The sequence below is a fragment of the Rousettus aegyptiacus genome, unplaced genomic scaffold (genome assembly GCF_014176215.1).
Source record: "Rousettus aegyptiacus isolate mRouAeg1 unplaced genomic scaffold, mRouAeg1.p scaffold_m13_p_2, whole genome shotgun sequence".
Classification (NCBI taxonomy): Eukaryota; Metazoa; Chordata; class Mammalia; order Chiroptera; family Pteropodidae; genus Rousettus; species Rousettus aegyptiacus.
Window position 1 is genome coordinate 45,625,970 of NW_023416295.1, and position 19,506 is coordinate 45,645,475.

At 39.2% G+C, this 19,506-nt stretch overlaps 1 protein-coding gene across 2 annotated transcripts in view; it reads left to right on the forward strand.

Annotated features, from left to right (window-relative positions):
* Window positions 1-19,506, forward strand: part of WIPF1 (WAS/WASL interacting protein family member 1) — a 106,893-nt gene that overhangs the window by 42,574 nt on the left and 44,813 nt on the right. The gene's annotated exons all lie outside the window — the stretch shown is intronic.

Here is a 19,506-nt window from a genome sequence, read left to right on the forward strand (position 1 = left end):
AGGAAGGGGACTGATTTTGCAAATCCCTCTTCTCCTGGACCCTAACATCTAGGCAGGTCTCTTCTCTCCAGAAGCTCAGATAATACAAAGTAACACTTCAGGGTCAACATCCACCAATGTTTTAGATGGCCAGGGTTTCAGAGAGATAAAATGGTTCTCACCATTTACAAGTAGGGTAAAAGACGCTAGTAAGGAAAAAGAAAATTAGTAAAACTTTTTTTAAATTTTTATTCAGCCTTTGATTGAATTGATCTTTGCTCATCTTTTTGAGTAGGCATCAGCAAGTCTGAAGGCCCTGCTCTCTGGGTTTCTCGGGAAGAAGTTCCAGGTCGTGTGTCAAGTAGTATTGTTGTCATCACCAACATACTGGGAACATACTGGGAGTCATAGTTGTTTTATTTAATTGTGATAAAATACTTATAAAATTTACCATCTTAACCATTAAGTGTGTAGTTCAGTAATGTTAAATATATTAACACTGTTGTTCAGCCAATATCCAGAACCTTTTCATCTTGCCAAATGGAAACCCTATAGCCATTAAACAACTAACTCCCCATTTCTCACCTCCTTTAGCCCCTCACAACCACATTCTACTTTCTGTTTTTATGAGTGTGACTACTTTAAGTATGTCATATAAATGGAATTATACAATATTTGTCTTCTTGTAACTGCTTTATTTCATTTACCATCATGTCGTCAAGGTTCACCCATGTTGTAGCATGTATTTGAATTTCCTTACTTTTTAAAGCTGAATAATATTTCATTATATGTATATACTACATATTTTCTTTATCCATTTATCTGTGTATGACATTCGAGTTACTTGCGCCTTTGGATATTGTGATAATGCTGCAGTGAACGTGGGTGTACAAATATTTCTTTGAGGCCCTGATTTCAATTGTTTTGTATATATACCCAAATCATGTGTTGATTCTATTTTTAATTTTCCGAGGAACTCCCGTAACTGTTCTCCGTAGCAGCTGCTCTATTTTACGTTCCCAACAACAGTGCCTAAGCATTCCAATTTCTCCACATCCTAGCCGACACTTGTTATTTTGTTGTTGTTTTTTAATAGCAGGCATCCTAATTGATGTAACATTATATCTTACTTTTAAAATTTGGATTTCCCTAATAATTAGTGATGTTGAGCATCTTTTTATATGTTTGTTGGCCATTCGTATATCTTCTTTGGAGAAATGTCTGTTCAAGTATCTTACCTATTTTTTAACAAGGTTATTTGTTTTTTTGTTATTGAGTTGTAGGAGTTCTTTATATATTCTAGGTATTAGAGAACCATAGGTTTTGAAAGTATTATATGTGTAGCTTCTAATGTCCACATCATCTGCTAAGAGCTTATTGCCTCCTGTGGTCTACACCCTTGGCAAAGAGCATGAGTTTCAATAATATGATTTTTTTTCCTTGTATGATTTTTATCTTGATTCTGAAATGCTTCACCAAATCTCAGTAATGTTCAGCTTATAAGCAGTTCACTTTTCAAGAACTTTCAAAGGGAAAGGGAAAGAAAAGATAGGGAACTGAAGAGATAGCTTGGGGTGATGCTTTTTATTCCTTCCATGATTTATACTTTTTTTGGTTACATAAACTTCAGGAAAAAGCCTTATCCTTGATTCTATTGACCAAAACCAGACTCTGTGCAAGGAATAAACATACTTTCTGGGACTCATCCAGTAATTAGGTCTTCTTCTGTCACCCTCCCTCCAAACCCATAGACTTGAAAATAACTCAGATTACATGATCATTATCCTATTCCTTCATGAACGGCTCAAATAAAATGTTATATTTTGCTTCTGGGTAGTAAGGACCAAAGAGGACTTGGGCTGTTGTCCCAGGAAAAGGAGCAAGAACCATGGGATTACAGATTTTCTGGAAGGAACTGGTAGGGAAAACATGATGGAAGTTTGACACAGTGCTGTGTAGTTCTTTTGCTGGTGGTGCTATCTTCCAAGTCATACCATTGTGCTCATGTGTATTCTGTGACACTTCCTGGGAAGGGATCGCCTTATGCCTTTTCACTTGGTCATTACAGTTTCCCTCCATTTCTTCATCAATTAGAAAGTTGTTTCCAAAAAAAAAAAAAAAGCCTCTTTGTCTCCCCCCCACACACACACACAAAAAGCATCAGAAAATGACAAGAATGGTTTTGTTAGTTTGTTTGTTTATAAAAGGACAGAGAAAGCTTTTTTTTGAAAAGAATAAACTGGGAAAAGATGAGTTCTTGAAGCAGAACCTCGTTATGGTACAACAAATTGAATTTAAAAGGTACCTAGTCCTGGCTTATGTGACATCCTTGTCTCTTCCACCAGGAGGTGTTTATATACCGCTAACATTGTAATTTCTCAGTACTAATTGGAAGTTACTGCTTCGTGACTAACCGGCTAGCTATTTACCAGGGTGTCTGTTTTGATACTTTCTGGTATGAATTAGGCTTCCTTTCTACTTTTGTTTGTGTCTAGAGTTTAATAATATGTCATCTTTTAAGTTCACTCATTGTTATGGTTGTAATCCTGTGTTGCTTAAAAAACAGAGTCCTTTTTTATAGTAGAATACATGACTGCACACACGTATATGCACACACACATAAATATGTATCTTTTAATAAGGGAAAAATTCTTTAGGGCAGATGTCTCCGCAGTTAAAAGTCATTAAAGGATATCTTGGAACCTTCCGTTATTTGAAATATGCTGCTAACTTCAGACTAGGAGGTTGTGTGTATGTTATACCTATACATTCATTTGGACGCTTTGCTAGTGAATTCACTGATTTATTAAATGGTGATTTGGATCATCTTCTTTGATTTCCAGGACAGCTATGGAAAGATTTGGTCTTCCTCAAAGGCTTTAAAAACCTGTAGAATGATCCTGACTCCTGAAGATTGGGTGTGGGACCAGTACAGGGGTTGTCCCGTACCTCGCCAGCTTGCTACGCAGAAAGCTGCACAGAGAGAGCTGTTAAAGGAAGGGAGTTGGTGTCCAACTCTGCCTTCCCACTGCGGTGCGACTTCTTAGGAAAGTCCCAGTTCCAGAAGTCATTAAACTAAGTGAACATTCTTGATAAACTGCCACTAGGGCTTCGCCTAAAACCTCTTTCAAAGCAAACAACATGTTCCTTCACTCTTTCTCTCCTTCCCTGTGTGTTTTCTCTTCTTTCTGCTCTTAATTCTCATTCCTGCCATTTTAGGCCCATCACCTTGTGAAAATTCAGACCAGAACTCACCTACGTGGACAGCATGCTTCCTCTGCCAACCCTGTCTCTATGCTTTTTGTTCCTCTTTGTGAGAGTCTTTAATTACCTTCCTTGCAAAATCAGGGACACGTCAAGGCTGATGAACATAATTACCAGAATAAAAATGTTTGAGAGGTTTTATGTAGGAAAAATAATTTGGAAAAAAATAATGTCGTGAGATAGATTAGGATAAATCAGGAAGGGTGGATATTTTACTTTTAAAAAACTTCTTTTGAGGATTCATAAGGAGGTAGCAATAGGCAAAAGGGAATTGAAAAGGCCAGAGGATAATTTTCTCTAAAAGACAAAAATGTTAGGTTATTTGAAAACTATTTTTTTCTCCTACTTTGGTGCCAGGAACATCTGGCCTTGGGAAAAATTTAGGAAAAAAGCTTTCAGATGCTGTTGTCATTATTTAAAACTGAAAGAGGTAGATAAAAAATAGAATCCCAGATTTTTAGAAATAGAAAAGACCTTCAAGGGTTCAATCCCCTCATTTTTAGATTTGGAAACTGAGACCCAGAAAGGTTAGGTTATCTGTCTTGGCCAAAACAGCTAATTAGTGAGAGTAGTAGATATAGACCAAGGCTCCTGACTTCAGCACAGCTTACCAGCTGCAGTGTTGAGGGGTCCCAAAGACTTGGAACCTGGATATAGATGTCCCTGAAGGATCTGCAGAGACTGAAGAGTTTATGTACTCCCAAATTCCAGCTAAGTGACCTCTGCTTAATTTCCAAAAGACAGCAAAGCAATATGGGTATAATCTTATAGGTAGACACCTGATCCATCCTACCTGGAGAAAGTTCGTGTCCAGTGAATGGTGATGGTCCCCATAGAGCGAAGAAAAGGACAGCTCAGAAAAATTCCCAGTGGTTGACCAGGAAGAGAGAACCTGAATCTCATAGATATGAATATGGATTGAGAGGGGTTGTCCATTTTAAAGTGGGGTTAAAGATCAGGGCTCACTGTGGCCCAGGTTAAGTAGCCCTTAATAGGCTTACCTATCCTTAGCTCTGATTCCAGGATCCCGGAACACCTTCTGAACACTAAATCAGCTTCCTGGGTACCATTATCTCAGAAGAGTGTATTCTGAACTTGGTCACTAGAAAGAAATGACATCATTTGTGAATTTTGGTGTGCCCAGCATCCTCTCGTGAATTTGTAACGTGGGTCAGTCATTCTGAGTCTGAACCCTCCGGATTCCAGATAAAAAAAGGGAAGCTTTAAGACCTCAATGATGAAGTCCCCATGCTCGAAGTGTGGTGATCTACTCCTCCCCAGTAATGCCACTTGTAAGGGGCTTCCCTGGGCAAACAGCAGCCTCTCCTCAGTGTCAGTCCTACTTCTTGGTAAATTCCTCTGCACAATGCCATAAACATTATAAACAGAAGAAACTGAGATACAAAATGTAGGACCTTAGAAGACCCTTTAAGGACACTGGGTGTTTTACATATGTTTGTAAGTTTTTTGTTTGTTTGTTTGTTGTTTGCATTTTCCCCTTAATTCAGAAATATTTATCACATGCCTTCCATGTGGGTCTTGCATTTTAGTTGGAGGGTTCGGACAGTAACAATAAACCTAATAAAATAGCACGTTGTGTAGTGTATTATAAGGGTGGAAAGTAATAAGCACTATGGAAGAAGAAGTGCAGCAAGCTAAGGAAGGGCAGGAGAACAGTGGTGAGTGTATGGGTTTAAATGGGGTGGTTAGGGTGACTGTCAGCGAGAAGGTTCCATGTAAGCAAAGACTTGGAAGAGAATTTGCTTTGCACATGCCTAGGGGAAAGCGCAAGGGCCTTGTGGCAGGAACATGCCTGGCATATTCAAGGAATAACAAGGAGCCAGTGGGACTAGAGCAGAGTAGGAAACAAGATTCCTAGAGGGTCTTGTAGGCCATTGTAGGTCTCAGGCTTTCACTCAGTGGGAGGGAGCTTTGCGAGGACTTTGAGCAAAAGAGAGAATAATCTGGTTTTGCACTTTAAAAGACCCCTCTGGCTATTGTATTGAGAATAAACTGTAAAAGAGCAAGAGTAGAAGAGAGAGACTGATTAGTAGCTGTATCAGTACTCTGGTAAGAGAGGATGGTACCTTTGACCAGGTGGCAGCACTGGAGATGGTGAGGAGTAAATAGAGTCTGGTTATTTAGAAGGTAGAGCGAACAAAGGTAACTATTGGATTGAACAATAATAAACAGAAGAGGGGAGCCAATAAGATTCCAAGGATTTTGGCTTAAGCAAAGAAAAAATGGAAATGCTTTCAAACTGAGATGGGGAAGGCTATAAGTAGAGCAAGTAAAGGTAGGGGAGAGATATATGGAATCTACTTCCCAGAAGCATGGAGCAAGGTAAAATCAACCAGGTTTGACCGGTTTCATGACAAACATGAAATATGGGGCTCCAGTCAGAAATTTCAAGAGGTTGCTAAACCAATCCTTGAAATGAAAGAGTACATGAGTCTCTTTTGGCCTCTACCTCATACAGTAGTGGGGCTACTTGGGTGGTATGACACCTACAGACTGAAGTCATGTCCCTCCATCAAACCTGTAAGGAAACACCGGGCCCTTTCTCGCGTAGAAGTCTGTTGGTGCCATCTGTTCTAGGCTGCTACTAGAAGGCGCCTAGGAGTTGGGAAGCTGCAGCCAGCCAGCCCTCAGGAGGCCCGAGAGAGGAGTTGTGAAAGCCTTGGACATGGTCCAAGACCTGGGGGCACTGACCTCAGCGCAAGACTCAGAAAGGAGGGCTGGGCCCAAGCTAGGCAGCGTGCTGAAGGGCGACGGGGTCAGCTCACGCGGCAGTAAACCTCCACGGGGACCCTTGGGAGGAGCAGCCCCCACCCCAGCAGTTGATATTCAGTCTGTTTGCACAGGTACAGCCACGCTGGTTACTAAAATATCAACATGCTTCAAAACCAGTTGTTGAATCATCACCAACCTCAGTCACCCGAGTGCATCACCAGGGCTCCTAAGACCACTCTCATAATCCAACAACTAAGGATCGGTGCCTGGCACAGCAGGTGCCGCAGGACACTGCTCCAGCATCGGGCATTGTTCTGATTGGTTACTGCATGTGCCTTACTGGGCATTAAATATTTTGGATATAACCCTGTTCCATCTCCAATGAAATGGAACACTGAAGGCATTTCTGTGAGCAGGTGATGGTGAACTTCAGTTGAGATCCATGAGGGCAAAATTTTAAACCTATAATTATGTCACGAGTTCACTGGCTTTCTGATAGGGGCCTGTCGATAGCATCTCAGGCTATTTTTCACTGTCTAGAAGGAAAATACCCGCAGTAGTTATGACTCGAAAGGTAAGAAACAGAGGTCAAGCAGGGCCCAGGAAACATAATTTTGATTCCTGTTTTCAGAGAGCCCCACGTTGAAGAAGGCTGAATTTTATAGGACTACAACATCTCTTCCCTACTTGCTTTCTATTTCAGTCCTACCTATCATTATAAAAATAGTTATTACTTCGAAACATGGCTTGTTTGTCCCATAGATCGGTTAACGACCACCTGCCCAGAGATGCAAAAGGTTCATTATAAGCCAAGTTCCACTAATCCTGATTTATTGGTGCCAAACACTTGCCCTTTGCAGCTGTGGGAACAGTTTTCAAAGTTGATTTATTTCTGAGCTGGACTAGCAAGTACCATATGGTTTTTTAAAAAAATGGAATCTTTCACAAACAATAAATGCCAACACATGGTGGATTCCAAGGGTATGTGAGAAGTCCTTGTGCCAATCCACAAAGCATTAAACTGAGTTTTAAATGGTGCAACATAACTTGAGTCCTTGAACACAGAGGTTTTTAACCTGAAGTCTGTGAGCTGGGTGGGGAAAATAATACTTCTTCACTAATATCTAACTGAAAACTTACATTTCCTTCCATTACAAAGAGAGCCAACAAACTGCAGTAGAATTAGCAGCACTTGTGATATCACCCACAGAAGTCATAGACTCCGCTTGATCTTCAGATTTGTATTCCATTTGTTTTGTGGATATACCTGATATTTGCTAGATATCAAGCTCAAAGTGTGCAAATCCCTTCCTGCAAAAACCTGGATCCCCTCCTTCTTTCCCCATTCATTGGTGGCACCTATGTCTAATCAATCTCTGTCTTATTCTTCCTATTAAATATTGTTCAGACCCATCTTGTCTTGTATCTTGCCTCTGCCTCTTCCCTAATTTAGACTTGCAAAAAGCTAGTGGACTGAGCTGGTACAGATAAGTCTCTTGCTTCCAAAGTCTTCAGTCCCCCCTAATGCTGCCATCAGAGTAGCTCGATAAGGCACAAATTGGACCATGGCACCACTGCTTAAACATCTTTCCTGGGGCTCAACACCACCAGGCAAAATTCCAAATTCCTGACCACTGCCTGACCCCAGAACACCTTTTCAGCCTCATCTTCCACCATAGCTCATCTCCCCAGGCCACCGTGTTTCAGCCACACCTGACGAGCAGTCTTGCTCTCTCACTGCCTGGGATGCTGTTCTCCCTCCTTTGCCCAGTAGACTGCTTTTAAGCACAGGCGCAGCTCATGTGTCTGTTCCTTGATAAAGCCCTCCATGTCCATGGCTCTACCAGCCCCACAGCACCTCATGCGCCCCGTCCCTGCGTAGTCACACACCTTATGATTATTTGCTCACGCATTTTCCTGTCCACCCCTTTGTTTCTTAGTTGCTACTCTTTCCTCTGCTACCCCAGCACCTAGCACAGAGCCTGGCCACAGGATATTCTTAGTAAATGTTGGCTGGATGAGAGGATAATAATAAATGCTGAATATTTTAATAGTTCTAGGAAAAAAACGTTGTAGATTTAAGCAGGGATCTTCAAAATAGATGCAAGTTTTTGCTTTTGTCTGTAAAACAATTTATTCTGACTTGGTTTCATGAATATAAAGTCAGGTTTATAAAAATAATGGTTTTATTTTCAAATACGTTCTTATACTATTTTATTCCTTTATACTTTCACTCTTATGACAATGGTTGGTTGCTTCTGTTAGGTTGTCGATCTATTCTAAAAAGATGACTCACGTGCCAAGACAAGATTCTAGTACTAACTCAAATACATTACACGGGTCACTTAACCTCTCTGAGGTTTGGTTACCTTATTTATAAACTGAAACAGTTTGCTCAGTGGTTTCTAAAGAAATTTCTCTTTCTAAAATTCTAAAGCATTTTAGGGCTTTAAAGGCTTGAAGCTTGGGTCTGCTGATCACAGGCTTGCTTGTAAGTGGCTCATGTGAAATTTTACTTAAGAGCATGATTTGAAATATATGGTCTGTTCTGACCCATCAAAGAAACCAACTTAAGATCAAGATTTTTTAAAACTATAATATTCAGTGTTGGCAAGAGTATGGTGAATGGAGCATTCTTTTATGATGTCAGAGGGAGAATAAGCCTTCCCAGTGGGCCATTTGTACTATATATCAGTTGTTCAAACTCTTTAATCCAGTACTTCTGTTTTTATGATTTATTTTATAGCGTAACCCTAGCTGAGTATAAGAATTTGTGTATAAGTATATCGATATTAGGATATTTATAAAAGCAAAGTAAGAGATAACTAAATGACCAGCAACAGGAGAATGTTAAATAAATTTTTGTGTAGAATATCATGAAGTCATTAAAAATTATGTTATTAAAGAATATTTTGATATTCTTTGGCATGAAAGGATAACAAGAACTGGATTCAAAACTATATACATTATAATCCTAATTTTAAAAAAAAAAATATATATATATTTACACACACACACACACATATAAAGGGAGAGACTAAAAGTAAATTTTCCAAAAAGTTAACAATATGTATTTCTACCCAGTCAGATTATAGATAATTTATCTTATTTAAATTTATTTGTGTTCATTGTTTTCCACAATAAACTTATGCTAATGTCATAATCTGGGAAAAACTTTTAGAATGTACTCACACCTCTCAGGATGGCTGTTATCAAAAAGACAACAAACAAGTGTTGGTGAGGGTGTAGAAAAGAGAGAATCATTGTGCATTGTCAGTGGGTTCTAAATTGGAGCAGCCACTATGGAAAATAGTAGGGAGGTTCCTCAAAAAATTAAAAATAGAACTACCATATGACCCAGCAGTTCCACTTTTGAGCATTTATCTGATGAAAATAAAAATACTAATTCAAAAAGAAAAATGCAACCCCATGTTCCTGGCAGCTTTATTTACAGTAGCCAAGATATAGAAGCAACCTAGGTGTCCATTCATAGATGAAGGGATAAAGAATATGTATATACAGTGGACTATTATTACTCAGCCATTAGGATGACTTTTTGCCATATGCGGCAACACAGATGGACCTAGATGGTATTATGCTAAGTGAAATAAGTCAGACAGAGAAAGACAAATACCGTAAGATTTCACTTATGTGGAATCGTAAAGAAACTAAACAACCAAACAAACAAAACAAAACAGAACAAACTTATAGGTAGAGAACTGACGGTTGTTAGAGGGGCAGGGGTGGGGGAAATGGTAAGAAAAGGTAAAGAGGATTGAGAGGTATAAACTTCTAGTTATAAAATAAGTCACGACGTGGAGACATATAATGTACAGCATAGGGAATATAGTCAATCACATAGTAACTTTGTAAGATGACAGAGAGTTACCAGACTTATAGAGGTGATCACTTCATAAGATATATCAATATCAAATCACTATGTGGTACACCTGAAACCACTTTAATATTCTATGTCAACTGTACTTTAGTAACATAAACAAACAAACAAAAATGAATATATTAAAGGCCTATCAAATGCAAAGGAATGTGCTGTAGGGTTGGAAAGATAAGAAGACATGATACCTGGTGGCTGAGAGTACCCATTCTGCCAGTGCTACAGACATATGTCAATAGCTATTTGGTGACAGTGGGGATCTCTACTGTGAATGAATTGCCAACAGTGAGCTGTGGTAGAACAGAGAAGGATCCATGGTTTATACTTTTGAGAGGTCTTACCAGAACTCACCACTGCCCTTCAGTGTCTGTTGGGGACATGGCGACATCACTAATAGGCACGTACTCTTTAAGAGCTGTTCCCAGCCAGCGTAAGTATGACATGTTGCCATCCCCTTGGCCTCGCTCTGACCCAGAATCTTAGGAAGGAAGAGCTTTGAGAAACCCATCTTCACCATGTCTGTTTTTGTTTTGGTGGTTTTTTAAAATGTGTTTTTTTAGACATTATTTTGTCAATGAGCTTAGGATATAGTACATTATCATACAAAAATAAGACACAATAGGTACAGATATAAGATATAACATATATTCTGCATAAGATCAGAGAAGTGGGACCTTACAATATAAACACGAGGAGCACTTCCTAGTATGTTGGTGTGTGCAGACTAAGTCTCTACTAAGTAGAAGGTACCTGAGAGCTAGAATAGGGCTGATTATTCTTTAGCTTCCAAAGGTCATAGCAGTTCCTAGTAGAAAGTAAGCATTAAATAGTTTTTGAAATAATAAATATATACTTAAGTTACTAAGATTCATAATAAGTGGAGCCAAGAAAAATGCTAATTGTGAGAGGATAAGGGAGCAAGACATTAACCCTCCATCAGGCCTCCTTAATAAAGGGGCTTTATTGTAAGGATGGACAATAAGGAGCCGGAAACCCAGGACTAGCCCCACAAGGAGACGCATGCACTCTGGAGCCAGGCCAATTGACTTCAGATTGCGTCTCTGCCACTTCTGAGCTGTGTAGCCCTGGTCAAGTTACTTAACTTCTCTGTGCTTCAGTGCCACCACCACCAGCAGCAGCAGCAGCAGCAGCAGCAATCTATTTCATAGTATTATTATAAAAATTGAATTAATTAATACTTATAAAAGGGCCTAGAATGCTTTTCAGCACATAGTAAGGACACAGTGCTAGCTATCACTATTGTTGTTATTGTTAGTATTAATACTACTAGAATTATCGAAGACTAGGATGCAGTTTAGATGCCTGAAAAACCACAACCTGGCCTCAGTCCCAGGAGATGGGTCACCTCCTCTCTCATGTCCAACAACTAACTGGCTCAGCTGTTGCTTTCCGTCTCTTCTCATTCTCTGTTGTGACGAATATGCTGCCCATTCCCATGATTCCCAGTTTATACTTCTGAGACAAGGAGGAACCTGATACGGTGTTTTAGCAGTTTTCCGTGCCTGGCCAGCTCACAGTGTGCGTTCCATCTCTAGCCTGAAGGCTGACTACTCTTGGGTTGGAGATTTGCTCTTGTCCAGTTGGCCATGATGAGGGTCGGTCTAGCTGCACTTGATCTCAGAAGGAGAATACAGGCAGTAAGGAAGCTCTTATAATTATGGGATTTTAAATAATTCTGAAAAGAAGACTCATAAAGGACGGGTTAAAAAAAAAAAACTATTGAAGAGACAAGATAACTTTTAGCATTTTCCACCTAGCATACCAATTCATTTTCTAAGGCCAATTAGTTCCTGTTAAGATCCACAAAGGAAATTATGTGACTAAAAACTGTGGCAATGAAACAAAACCTTAGAGGCCTTTTTTGAACCTCCGCCTTTCTAGGTCACGTCCTTTCCACCTCTGCATCATTTCACGCTGCAGGTTGTCTACAGTCTGGTGTCTTACTCAATTCTTCAGGCTGTGGACCAGACAAAAAAAACATAGTCTATCTAATATATAAACTACACACAGTGATGCCTATGGGCCTTCCAATTATTTTCTGTAGCCGAATGGTACATTTGGGAAAGATTTTTGGAAAACAATAACGTTTTCCAAATGTTAATGATGCATGTTCTCATAGACCACACTGCCTTCACTGTCACTGCCCTAGACTTGCATCTTTTTACCGTTCTTATGTCCTCAAGGTGATCACAACAACATTCCACTCCCTGGAAGTTGACCACTGCCACTTTAAGACCACCCTAGCAGTCCGGTCAAGTCGTATAGAAACGGATGTTTGCTTCAATGCCCACACCTCCGCATGAAGGAGACAGCAGAAAATGGGTAGATGAACCTTTAGGGTGTGAGTGCTGTGTAGTATCATTCATAGTTCTTTCTGGGTCATCTCTCTTTTCCAGATGCCTGTGATTTAGTATTTCTTCTGGCCAGAGACTAGCACTGGAAACATTGAAGAGAAAGCATTCTGTCCCTTATTACTCAATGTGTTTTTTTTCCACAGCAGCCCAGAAGGTTATGTTGGGTTTTATGGGCTGCAGAGGATTGCTGACGGGTGTACCATTTAGAAAGACAAAGTGCAAAAACCTGCAAAGCTTGGAGCTGCCCTTTGAGTCAGTGACTGACCAAGACAAAATCTCTGCTTTCTGTGCCCAGCTAGAATAGTATGGCCAACACTTGAAGGAGAAGGAAAAGTATCATTTAAGGCATTTTCTTTGTCCCCACTTACAATCCAGGGACTAAATATTTTGAACTCAAAATCTCACTACCCAGTAGAAGGTCAGTGTCACACATTTCTGATACTAAAGGTTAATCACTCTTTCTTGTCTTCCTCACACAAAAAAGATATAAGAAAATAAATAGGTCTTCAGCTGTGAGATGAATTTCCTTAAAACCAAAGGACTTTTTGAGCCTCCTTAACCATATTAGCAATAAAGTTGTCAAAATAGCAATACAAAACCTATATTGAAAAATCAACTTAAAGACTTTTGCTGATGCATCCAACTATCTCAAATAAAAGTTATTTGAAAATAAAAATAAAGATCTTTTAAAGATGTCGCCACCTGTCCTCTCAGAAAAGCAGTTGCATTCACAAAAAACTCCAAATGGTTTTCAACACCCAATAAAATATGGTCTTTGTTGTTGATGTGTTCATTTAATTTGAAGAATCTTTTTAAATGCTCAAAAGTTAAAAATTCAATATTGATTATTTTAAAGATTTAAATGTATTTTAGCCCCAGGTTGACAAAACTGTTTAAGGTGTCCTGTTCTTTCTTAGCTTTGTCAGGACAACATTGTGGAAGGAAGACCCATGGAAAGGCTTCAGCAGTGGAGAGACCATGTGTTAGAGGTTCAGAATTAGCTCCTGATATACTAGTGGCTTCAGGAAGGGACATCAGACTTGCCATTTTGGCAGTGGTCCAGGGCCCACCTGTCTCATGGAGAGAAAGGAATGAAGTCTTGCATACATGTCTGAAGCCGTGTGGGACGGGGTATCTTCTCTTATTCTATCCTGACCCCAGGATGGATAACCCTACCCTTTCATCCCCTTTGGAACAGAACAAAATCACTGGACAATTGCCGACCTTCAGTTTCCTGCATGTGTGTGTAGCCATGGCCAAGTGAACTGGTCTCTTGGGTTTACTTGGAGTTGAAATTAGCTGAGCTGTTTATTTCCTCTGAGCCATATACAGATGCTTTTCGAACTACCTTTGTGTTTGAGGGTTTTTTTTCGTAGTATCAGCACACCACTTCCTCCAAGTCATTGCTTTGAACAGTTTTGCAGAGGGAGATATTTCTGCTGGCCACCAGCCTAACCAAGCAAAGTGATGACTGAGGGATGGCAGCAGACCTCCGCTGGTGTATTTCATGTCTGTGCATGATCTCATGAAATGATTTCTCATCCTCTAATTTTGGCACATAGGGTGGACTGTCATCTGAGCTTACCAGTATAAAACTGCATTTTGTTAATAATCAGACATTGGCTCCCCTGTTTGAAAGATACTCAAAGGTTAGGCTGAAATAATGTCCTCAGATGACCCTTTGCCTGCTCTCTCTTTCTGAGAATTCCATGGAACTCTTTTGAATGTGGATTTCTACTTAACCTTCATACTTCCAGATTCTTTGGTCCAGTTAAATTTTAGAAACTGCAAGTTTAAGTAAAGCCATTTTTAACTTTCCTTTTATTATACTTTAAATATTTTTAGCAGTGACCTTTGCATATTTTTAAATGTTGATATACAAACATATACGGTGCTTTTACTAAATATTTTATAAATATTATTCCCTTTTCCACAAATTGGTACATTTCTTTTGTCACAAAGATAGTAATATTTTATAGTCTCTCAAGAGTAAATTTCAAACCTTTAAGTACTGTTATACTTATGCTAAAGAAAATAAAGCTGAGAGTTAAAATATATTACCATAATAAGTTTAAAGTGATTTTTATACTCCCAGATTTATGCATTAAAAGAACTGATGTGACTTTTATCAAATTCTGATTTTATATTTTTAAAAAGGTAATAACTTTTTCTCGTGGGGGAGCAGATGAGGTGGAGTTACACTTAAGGAAAATCACCACTGAATTAAGCCAGTATTTTATTTTTGTAAAAGCCCAAATCTTTAGTGAAGCAGTAACAGATACCACTTACTTCCCTGAGTAATATATTGTACACTGTATTTTACATTGTCTTTGAGCATTTTAGAATGTATTATAATTTTGAAACGTTTTTAAGGCTGCATTTTAGGACCAATGATACACACATCAGAGAGTAATCTTCCATGAATTCAGACTAGACTGATAGATGTGGCCGTTGTTCCCCACTGCTTATGCTTGTTCAAGTTGCTTATGCCTATAAAGATTTCGAGATGCCTCATCTTTGTGTATCTCTTAGTATTTTTGAGAAACTCTCTTCTATATTTTCAAGATACAAAAGGGGAAAAGCAAAAGAAAAAAAACCTTATCTCCACATTTGTGCAGTTAGAAGTGGAAGAGAATTCATTAGATACTGCTAGTGAAGACTGTTAAGAATGTACCTCCACAAAGTGTTTTGCATTAGTAGTAAATCTGGATAAATAGAAAGTTCTGTGTACAGAAGCCTTTGTACTTTGGAAAGTAAAATTTCACATTGGTGATCTTCATACTGGTTTTCCATGAATTCTCTGCCAACGAGAGTTGGATACCGAGTGCTTTCTGTGGGTATTCAGTTTTGCTGAAGCTTTACTTGACTGTTGGCACTACTATTTTTCAAGTCCGAGTGCCATCATCTTGTGGTGGCTGAACTTGGGCATAATGATAGGCATCGTGGTTTTGTTTTCTCACTTGCTCAGAGAAATGAGATCTTGCCTCCGGGCCTGTTTTCGCTCAGTTCTTTATGTGCCACCTCTGAAAACATTCACAGACCATTACTGTTCTCTCTGTTTATTCCTCAACCACTAGAATAAAGCAGCTTTGAAAATAAGCTCTGCCTTCCATTCCCCAGTCGGGTGAGACCACCTCAGGGGCTTTTGGACACTTTCTCAGTGCACTGAAAAGTCCTGCTGTCTGCCGTGGAGGATTTGGGGACAAGTGGCTGCCCTCCTCCTGCTGTCACTCTAGCCCACTAATTGGATGGACCACCTCCAGATGAAATGAAAACAAAGCAGTGAACATAAAATTTCATAATCCCTATTCCTCCTTAACTCTTAGGAGAAATTGTATTTTTAGGAAGTTTCTGGGGTATTTTTTCTGAATTCGTGTTCATTGAGTCCAGTGGTACTTGAAATTGCACAGAAATGCTGAGGCATCTGTGAATGAGAAAGGGACCAGCACAGATCGAATGGATCAATGCCAACTTTTTTCAATAGGCCTGAGTAGATTTGAAAACTAGTTGTAGAACCGATATAAAATGGAGACTCTGAAATTACTAGTAGCCAGGTTTTCTCAAATATCAAGTAGAGTCAGTTCTTCATTCTTTCATTGCTTTAAATTATCACTCTCTAAACAGAAGGAGCCACTTTACCTGCCGTGTACCCTCCTTTTCCAAGGAGCACTAACTGGGAAGAGGTTTAGTTCACTTAATAGTAATGATAGCTGATGTTGTTGAGTGTTTAGTGTACTCCAGGCACTTCACCCGAAAGCATCTGTCTTTTCCAATGAGACATATAGAACATCTTCTAATTCCAGGGAGAACCATAGGAAGTGAGGAACACCCCTTGACTGGGGAAGACACAGCTGGAAAGGAGACCAGAAGATGTCATTCCAGCCCAGGTCCTGGTGAATCAAGTAGATAACTGTAGTTATTTTGAAAGTCTTATGCTGAGAAAGAGTGTTTTTATTGCCAAGTTTTCAGTCATTAAAAAAAAAAATTCTATATTAGATTTACTTTTTTCCAAAATATCTCCATAATGGCTGATAAAGATGGCAAAGATAAAGGAAGTTTGGCTATTCATTAGGTCAGAATAAATTACTCCACAGTTCATGAGAACTTTGGCCTTGTGAAAGATGGAATGAGCTGACTCAGGGTCATATAGTTGCTTTCTGTGCTCAAACTTTAGAGGTTTACACGTGTCTGCACATGTGTAACATAAATCACAGCATTCCTATTTCTGCCTTTGAATTAGGAAGAACTGTGGTAAGATGTGCCTGGGTGTCCTGCTCCTTCCTCCCAACATGAGATGGAAATATTTTCTAGAATGGTGAAAATTCTCAGAGGCTGCACAAAAACAGCCACAGTGGCAATCTTGTGTAAATGTATATCTGTCGGGAGTAGAGGCAGTCCTCGATTTGTGAAATTTGCTTTATAAACACACAGAAATGGTCACTGCTATCCACCCAGTCCCCCACTGGTTAGAACATTTTATTTTGCTTATGAAAAGTCCTGGAGCTTTTAGGTAATCTTTAGGTTCTAAAGTGAAAGAAATAAGATTAAACCCTGTGATTAAAAAAAAAATCCAGATAACAATGGAGGAAAAATATACTAATAATGGAGAAGACAGTAAACATATGAATTATTGTCAAAGAAGTGAAAATTAAAACTGCTCATATAATTTTTTGTCTCAAATTGGCAAAGATTTTGAAAAGTGATAATAGCACATGTTGAAAAGAAATGAAATGGGTGCTAGTGGGAGAATGAATGCTAAACTAACACTGAGAAAACAATACATAATAAGATCTTTTGTTAATTAATTTTTTTAATTGAAGAAATTATTTAAATTTTTCCCTCATCATATCAAGATCTTTAAGAAAAAACTTCACGTCTTCTATTCCAGTAATTGTGCTCTAATAAATTTATCCCAAGGAAATAATCTGAGGTGGCCATAGACATTTAGATACAAGTATATTAGTCATAGTAGGATTTGTAATAATGAAATTGAGTGCAATTTAAATGCCTAACAATTAAAATACTTACACGGATAATAGAACATCCATAAAATGAAATATGCAACTCTTAAAATTGTGTTAGGAGAATATTTAATGTGGATAAATGTGAAAAAGTATATAAAACTATATGCATACAGGGTGATCCTACTTTACATACACACACACAGAAAAAAAGACTAAAAGGAAATTTCAAAATGTTAAATAGTTTTCTCGGAGTACTAATGGGTCATTTAAAAAATTATATTGTTTATATTTTCTAAACTTTTCCATGTATGACTTTTTAATTAAAAAAAAAAATATTCATCCTATTGAAGGCAGTTAACTATAAAACGTGGGAGAAACTTAAGAAAGTTAACACCAGAGTGTGTCTCTACCATATGGTGTCTTCTCCAACCAAATGTCTTCATCAATCTCAACAAAAAGTCCACTAATTCAACATCATTTGGATGAATTACTCTCTCTTTGAAACTAAAAGCCTACAACTTGATTTCCTCTTTACATCTTGACGAGCTTATATTATCCTGAGGAAGGGAATTATGACCTATAGGGAAGAAGTATTTTGGGGACAGGAGCCCCATAGGGTCCTGAATGTAGTCAAAGGAAAGAGTAGGGCTGGCTCCGACAGGGGACAGAAGTGAGGCTTAATTGCTCCAGAGAGTAATAAACCCCCTTTCCCTCTGCCATCTCTTAAGTCCTTGCCTTCGAAGACTTGGAACTGAAGTTTCAGTTTGGTTGCGTTAAGAGTCAAACAGATCTGTGTGGGCTGGCGCGTCAGCGCGCCCTGCAGTATGTCTGTGCGGAGCGGCTCTCCAGCCCTTTCGAGGGGAATGGCTGCCCTTCGAGGACCTTGGAGCGCTGTGCGTTCACACTGGCGGCGGCCTGAATTAACTCTTCTGGCTGCGATCTTCGTGCAGTGCCTTCGTGTAAGATCAGATGAGCTGGGCCGACATGAACACCAGCATTGTACAAAATAGGGATAAATTCGTGTTCCTTCCAACACATTGTCACGAGTTCAGAAATAACAGAAGTAAAAGCAATGACGCGCCGAAGGTATAATTAGGAAAAGTTAATTGTGCGCACATCGAAGAGACAGTTTGCAGACTGGGAGCACGCCAAAGCATGGACTGAGGCTCCGGGGTATATTGTTATAAAGCAGCCTGTGTAGTGAGGGAGCAGTGACTGTTTATTCTTCACAGTGATTGGTATGATATTAGAATTTCCCTAAATGATCGGGAATTCGGCAGTGGTTACCTTGTATCAACCTTGGGAAACAGTTCAAGTTTTCCTTATGATTTCAAGAGCCATAAGCAAGAGATGACCCAGGTCAAATTAGTCTTGCAAAATAAGCTAAACTAAGCTTTGTTTATATGACTAGACTGATTTTGTCTGCTCAGGGAATTTTCAAGGTTGGTCTTTGTTTTTGATTTTAACAGCATCATCAATTCATATGAATGTAAGCTCTGAGAGGGTGGAAAATTTTGTCTGTTGGATCACTGCAGTATCCCTAACACCTAAAAAGGTACTTGGCACATACTAGACTAAGTCTTAGTCGAGTGACTGCCCTGCCCAGGAGCTTAGCAGTGTCCCTGTTCACGAGTTAGTCAGTGACACATACATAGAGTGAGCAGATAAAAAGATCAGAGAAACTACTTTTATTTCTAGAAAGTAGTTTTCTTTGTGTGTTTTTCTTTGGGATTGGAGAAGAGGGTCAAGAGGTTGAGTGTTGGGCCAAGTCAAGGCAGGGAAAGGCATCGCTGCCAGGGCCTGGAGTTGGAGAAGCTAATCTAGGAGGAGGCAGCTGTGGTGAGGAAAGGGGCTGTGGTCCAGCAGGAGGGGCTCTTGGACCAAGGGAGCTAGATTACCCCAACAGGTTATCTTATCTTAGCCACGATCTCCAGAGAGCTACTTATTTGCTTTGCTAGGGAACAACTGCCACCCAAAAGCCAAGGGTTAACACCCGAGTTAGGTTCTGTCTAATTGTTGTTTAGTTTTGTTCAGCTTTTTTTTTTTTTTTTAATGGTAGTAGGGGCGAGACAGGGAGAGACCATTTCGTTTTGTTTCATTTTTAACTGTCCATTTATTTTCCTGAGGGCATCCTACAAAAAAAAAAATTAATAAACCACATATGTTTTTCATACCTCAAATCTTTGTGGTTTGTTATTCCCAAACTAGTCAATATTTAAATGTAGCCATGGAGTTGCTTTTCTGTAAGTCACCAACTGATCATTATGTTGGAATGGTTCTAAAACAGAATGAAATG